General features: G+C 39.8%; 1 long non-coding RNA gene across 1 annotated transcript in view; it reads left to right on the plus strand.

Annotated features, from left to right (window-relative positions):
- Positions 1-7,281, plus strand: part of LOC310837038 — a 293,685-nt gene that overhangs the window by 213,021 nt on the left and 73,383 nt on the right. The gene's annotated exons all lie outside the window — the stretch shown is intronic.

A 7,281-nucleotide genomic window follows, 5' to 3' on the forward strand; every position in this document is an offset into this window, starting at 1 on the left:
GAGTTGCAGCACTAAGTCGCAGGATGGGATCTCAATACTTTTTCCAGAAGCTTTGGTTTCCTGTTATTTGACCACATCATTAGGAATGGCAATAAGACTTTTACATATGAGAAGTAGCGAAGGCTTGGAAGGGTGAAGGTACTCATGATGGCACTCTACTTGTTGAGATGGTAATAGGCAGGGTGAGATGGTAGAAAAACTGGGGGAGTACCAGTGCAGCAGAGGTAATTGATACCTCAGAGCTCACCAGCCCCTCACCCTCCTCCATCTCCAATCCAACACATGTAACAACACTGTATCTTGGAGGATGTCGATCCCTCTATACTCCCTTCACAAGTTACTACTGATGAAACATCTTCCTGTCACTGTTGGCTGAGGCAAGGTCCCATAGCTAACCTTGGAGTTCGGCATTTAGAAGTAGCTTCATAGCAGAGAGTCTAATAGCTAAAAAGTTACAGGTAAGAGCAAGAAAACCTTCACACAGGTCCTGTTTCTGATATACTGCGGTGCCATTCTCCATGCCAAAAGATTTCTTCACTAAAGAGAGATGGGGCTTTTACAGGCATTTCAGCCATTTGCACTAGCTTTGGCAGGGGGAATCCCAATTTTTCCTGAATGAAGAGGTTATATATTTGCACGTTGTCTGCATCTAATCCTCCCAAGAAATAGATCTCATTCCTTGATAGAATGTTTGGTCACTCTATACTAGTAATAATTCTGGAGATGGTATTTCTGTGCTGTGCAGAGAAAGGGCATAGCCCCATGGTAGAACATCTGTGTTGCATGAAGAAGCTCCCAGGTTCAATTTATGGCATTTCCAGGTAGGACTGGGAAAGATTCCCTGCCTGCAATGCTGGAAAGGCAGTGCTGACAATACTGATCTGAATAGACCAGTGGTCTGATTCAATAAAGGCAGATTTCCATGTTCCTATAAGAAAGGAGGTCACTTTTTCATTGCTATGATCTTTCTTCTTCCATGGGTAGATCACTTAGAAGGAAGGAATGGGACCAAGAAGAGTGTATAGATGCTGGTGGGCCAGTTGATAAGGGTGCATAGTCAAGATCTGCTTTGTGGGTTCCTAAGGGCCACTGATTTTCTATTTCTGCCATCATTTCTTGGCAGAAGAAATTGTATCTTTCTTTACTGAATGCGTAATTAGCTTCAAAAAACTACTATCACACAATATGGTGATGGTCTCTAGCTGATATGGCTTTTTAAGTGGAATGAATGAAATGAATGAAGTGATTAGACAACATCATGGAGACAGAGTTATTGTTTATGGAGAACTTGTTAAGGGCAAGATCCCTCTGGATTCCAGGTGCTGGGCATAAGCCAAAGGGGATGGCTGCTGCCTTCATGAGTTTTGGCCTTTTGAAGGTATCTTGGTGACCAATTTGTGAAAGCGAGTGCTGAACTAGATGGACTTTGGTTTGGCCCAAATGAGTTCTTTGTATGTCCTTATGATAACTTTAAGGTACACTGACAATATTTCAGGGTCCCATAAACTAGCCTCTGAGAGCAAACTCCCCTGCATGTAGCAAGTCCCACCTTAGTTATTCTTTGTGGATTATTTTTCATCCTTACTTTCCAATTTAATTCTCATCAAGAGGTTCACATCAAGAAGGGTAAGGAAACCCTTCTCCAGTATCTTTTCATCCTTGAACTTTCCCCCCTCCTTTTGTTACCTTGATTCAAGAATTTCCTTTGTTTGGGAGATTGTACTAAATCTCTTTGATTAGAGTTCCTTTCAAGTAATTGACATGTTATTTTGCTGGTCTTATGATCTTTTCTTCATTTATTGAATTTTTTGGGAGTCATTGTTCTGGGAAGGTCTATGCTTCCCTTTACTTTGATGCCCCCAGAATGACCTGAGCTTCTTAAGACAGAAACTGACTTTTAAGAAGTTATTTATTTTATTCTGAAAGTTTCTTCTCAAAGGACTAGTTCTTCCACCAGACTGTAACAAAAATGAATGACTAGTTGCATGCATGTGATAGAGCCAACTGAGAAATAAATTTTTATAGCATAGAATTTAAACACAGCAATTTTAAATGGTGTCATTTCCTACACTTCTGTCTTCACAGAATTATAATGGGATTTCTTCTCTGACATGGATAAATGTCGGGTAGGTGATCTCTGAGATGCTTTTATTCAGGCTGTGCATGGATCTTCTGTCTCATCCAGCAAGACTCATCCTACATTGTTATTTTCCTTCATCTATTAGTTTGCATTTCAATACCTTGTGAGGTGACAGGGATGGCCTTTCTTTCGTGCGAGCACTTCAGTTGGAGAACAGCCTTTACCAAAGGTGTCATGGGCTTTGAAGATGCTCAAACTCAGGACAAAAGGGAGAAGTGTGCTAAGAGGAAGGGACACTTGGCAAACCCTCACCATGATCAACTCCTGCCTGGAAACCTATGTCTCCACTGAGGGAGGACTTGTGGATCCAGAATTGGCCTTCATAGTCACCTATGGACTCACTGCTAAAACCGTGTTCATGGAAGACAATCTTACTTGGCTGTGAGTGATGGCCAAAGAAAGAAAAGGAGGAAGTGGGGAAATAAGCTGGTATTTCCTATCTAACCCATGTGTGCTTAAGGAAAAGTCATTCATAAAGTGTTACTAATATGGAGACAAACCATTTCAATGAGATTATACTATACAACTGAATGTATTGTCTCCAATTAGTTGGGGTGGACTTGTTCCACCTAAATGAAGAAGGCAGCTGTATTAGACACTGTCTGAGAGAGGAGGCTATGAGAGATCCCTCTCACACAACCTGATTTAGTAAGGTAAAATATCACAGAGGAATAATAACATTCAGAATGATGTTATGGTCAGTGGTGTCAAAGGCCACTGAGAGATCCAGCAGAACTAGGAATCAGCTCTCACCTTTGTCTCTAGCCCGCTGGAGATCATCGACCAGCGCGACCAAGGCAGTTTCAGTCCCATGGTGAGGCCTGAATCCCAATTGGAAGGGATCCAAATGGTCCACATCCACATCAGGCGTGCTTGGAGTTGTTCAGCAACCACCTGCTCAATCACCTTGCCCAATAATGGTAGATTTGAGACTGGGCGATAGTTGGCCATATTGGCTGGGTCTAAAGATTTTTTTTTTTTAAGAAGCGGTTTAATGACTGCCTCTTCCCAGCAGGTCTGGGAAGGCTCCCTCGCAGAGGAAGGATAATGTGCCTTGCGAAATCCACTGAAATCTCAACCCTTTCCACCGTAGTGATCTGGTTGCATTACCACATCATGCTACTCCTTTGTTTCCCAGTGTTACACTCAAAGTGAACATTCAGTAAAGCAGTTCCATGCACAGTGCCTCTGCACAACTAATGAAAGGAAGAAATCTGCCACTGCTCACATACTGAGAGGAGAAAATATGACAGATTGACCTGTAAGTTGGCCAGTCTTCTCCAATATCCTACCCTCTGGATAGGGCAAATGGGAAATAACGTTCTTGTCATTTGCACTGCTAGAAAAAGAAATAAATGAATGAAGAAAATATTAGTGTCTCAGGGCATGAGGAGGGGGAATACGACTAAGCAATATGATTTTGAACAGATTAAAAAAGGAACTGGGGCTGATCTAAACATCAAATCCAGCATAATTCTTTGAATTCTCTGGGTCATTGGGAGGGCAAATGTTTAGGTGTATGTGGGAAAGTCCAGGATTTGGGGAAGAGGTTCTTATTGCCTCTTGATGTTGTCAGGTTGTTTTTCCACATTCATACCCCAACCCTCATATTTTTAACCTTAAACAGAAAAAGTCACTGTCTCTAGAATCCTCTGCATGCAAAATAGATGCTCTATCACTCACCTGCAATCCTGCTCTAGGAAGTGCACAGGAAAACCTTGAACACAAAAATGTCCTACTACTGCAACCCAGACCCTTAGTCCCTTTGACTCTAAAAGTTTCCATACAGCCATCATGACAAAAAGCCATTTTTCATGAAGTTCTGAATAACTGGAGATTCTACATTTTTAAAAAAATAAAATAAAATAAAACTCATCTTTCATCCTAACAGATGTGAGGGTGGTGTACAGTGACCATGATCTACAACCATACCAAAATAAGAGACTTTAATACAAACAATGACAACAATCAAGTCAAACACATGTCTAAACAATTAAAAGAATAGAGCAGCTAACAGACCAAAATAAGAAGCTTTTAACTTGGCGCTGAAGAGACTGCATTGTTGCTGTCAGTCATCCCTCTGTGGGGAGGGTATCCCATCAAAGTTGGTGACCATCATCTCATTTTCTGGCAGTAATTCCCAAACATTAATTAATTGCTGTGCAAAGAAGTACTCTCTTTTGTCTGTAGGGAATACCCCACCAATCAATTCAATGGATTAGTCTATGTTCTAGTTTTATGTGAAAGCAGGGGAAAATCCACTTTCACCACAAATAATATATATAAAAATAAATAAATCTCATCATATTTCCTCTTAGTCATCTTTTTTGCAAAACTAAAAAGCTGAAAATGCTCCACTGGTTAAGAAAATGAGCTTAGAGTCAGCAAATCCCAGAGTGGAATCATGCTGCAGTCAGAAAGTTACTGGGAGAGTCTAGACAGACTACTAAACTCAGCACTTCACCTTGTAACATGGACATAATAATTATTGGTGTTCCTTTCAGGCTTCTTATAATGATTATTAGGATAATATATGCAAAGTAGATTGGATGCTTGTTGGAAATACTCTATGAATAGCAGCAGCAGCAACAACAACAACAATAGTTGTTACGATTATTAATAATTATTATATAGACAGAACCATTTAGTTGCATGAGTAGTCTAACTACACAGTTTGAACAAGCTGAACTGAGGCAGTCATCTTCATGAAATTAGCAATCATGGGAGGGAAGGAGTTGGGCCTCCATTGCTATCACAACCTTCTTCACTGTCCACAAGCTGAGGGGCAGGGGAATCTGCTCTCCACATGTAGGAAACTTGTCATGGTGTGTAACTCTGGTTGTTCAGAGCTCCACACCATGAAGGGAACCTATGTGAGCAGAGCATGCTCATCTCTAGAGATGTTCCTGCCAATGCCCGGGTTTAAGAAGACAGCAGAAGCCCCACACTCATGTTGTGTGATTGTTTATAGTTTGAGAAGGAGAATTCGATCTGCATTCTAATAAACAATTCATCAGTCAGTGGAGTTTAATTGATTTATAAATTGTTTTTACTACAAGGACATTAAAAATGCAGATAAAATAGGTAGTCCCTTCTGTGTGAAAAAGAAAGGGGGATATGTCTCCTAAGATTATCCCTACTGTAATAAATTATCTAAACACAAAACATTTCCCCTTTAATGTGTATTCTGACTATTGATCAACTAAGAAGAACACCAGTCGTCTAAGATTTCTTTAGTCAAATGAGAGACCTTGTCATCACTAGAATAAACACTTGGGTTTTGATGGAGAAACAAAAAATGTAAAAGAAAGTGATTGTGGACATTGTAGTTCAGCAATATGGAGATACTATTTTCCTTATTTAGGCTTCAGTTCTAACCTTCCTGAGCACAATGTAATGTAAGTTGTTCAATGGTTGCCTCTTTCACCACTAACTCACTTTTCATTTCGCTAGGTAGAGGAAGCAAAGAGGTTAAATTAGTTGTCAGAAGCTTCCCAGATCTTGAAGGCAATGGTCACAAATAGTTGGGGAGCTAACTATACATTGAACTATTCAACTGTAGAAATTAAGAGAGACTTGGACTGTTGGACAAAATTGAAACTTTCTTTGCTAGGCCGAATTGCCGCTATTAAGATGAATGTATTGCCAAAGATGTTGTTTTTGTTTCAAACATTACAAATTGTGGATAAGACGGAGTGCTTCAGGAAGTGGCAGAGAGATATTTCTAAATTTGTCTGGCAGGGCAAAAAGCCTAGAATTAAGTTTAAGATACTAACTGATGCGAAAGAAAGAGGTGGCTTTGCCCTGCCGGACTTAAAGCTGTACTATGAAGCAGCAGCCTTCTGCTGGCTCAAGGACTGGCTACTTCTTGAAGACACGGATGTGTTGGATCTGGAAGGTTTTAACAATGCATTTGGTTGGCATGCATATCTATGGTATGATAAAGTCAAGACCAATAAGGCCTTTAAGAACCATATTGTCAGGAAAGCTGTATTTAATGTCTGGACAAAATACAAAGACTTGTTGGAAAACAAAACCCCAAGGTGGCTTTCACCTCTGGAGGCTAAGGCCCGGAAGAGACCCAATATGGAGGCCAATTGGCCAAAGTATTGGGAAATATTAGAAAAAGATGGTGACAATTGGAAATTGCAGAGTTTGGAGAAAATGAAGGGTAAAGTGCTAGACTGGTTACATTATGCTCAGATTAAAGAAGTTTTTAAAAATGATAAAAAGTTAGGATTCCAGGTGGAAAAATCGAAGTTAGAGACAGAACTGTTAGAACCAAAGAGTAAGATATTATCAAGAATGTATAACTTGCTGTTGAAATGGAACACACAAGATGAAATGGTTAAATCTGCTATGATAAGATGGGCACAGGACATTGGGTATAATATTATGTTTGAAGATTGGGAAAGGTTGTGGACCACTGGGCTGAACTTCACTGCATGTAATGCTCTGAAGGAAAATGTAATGAAAATGATATATAGATGGTACATGACCCCTGTTAAACTTGCTAAAATATACCACTTGTCCGAAAATAAATGTTGGAAATGTAAGGAAAATGAAGGAACATTCTTTCACCTCTGGTGGACTTGCCCGAAAGTGAAGGCCTTCTGGGAAATGATATATAACGAGCTGAAAAAAGTATTTAAGTATACTTTCACTAAGAAACCAGAGGCCTTCCTCCTGGGTATAGTCGGCCAGAAGGTGTTAAAGAAGGACCGAACATTCTTTATGTATGCTACAACGGCAGCAAGGATACTTATCGCTAAGAACTGGAAAACTCAAGATTTACCCACACTGGAAGAATGGCAGATGCAGCTGATGGACTATATGCAATTGGCGGAAATGACCGGCAGAATCCGAGACTTGGGAGAAGAAAAGATTGAAGAAGACTGGAGGAAATTTAAGATTTATTTACAAAAATATTGTAATTTGGTGGAATGTTAAGAAGGGTGCTTGATTACAAAAAATTGGCCATCACTAATTTGGATTTGAACTGGAAGATAAGTGAGATTTTAGAAAACAAAAATTGCTGAAGAATTGTTATGTTTCATTTAAAAGAGCGACTATAAATTACATGATAATTTGCTTGGAAAAATGTATTTACAATGTAAGTGTGAACGGGAAACGTGAGGAAG

Source organism: Podarcis gaigeae (assembly GCF_964106915.1).
Source record: "Podarcis gaigeae genome assembly, chromosome: Z".
NCBI lineage: Eukaryota > Metazoa > Chordata > Lepidosauria > Squamata > Lacertidae > Podarcis > Podarcis gaigeae.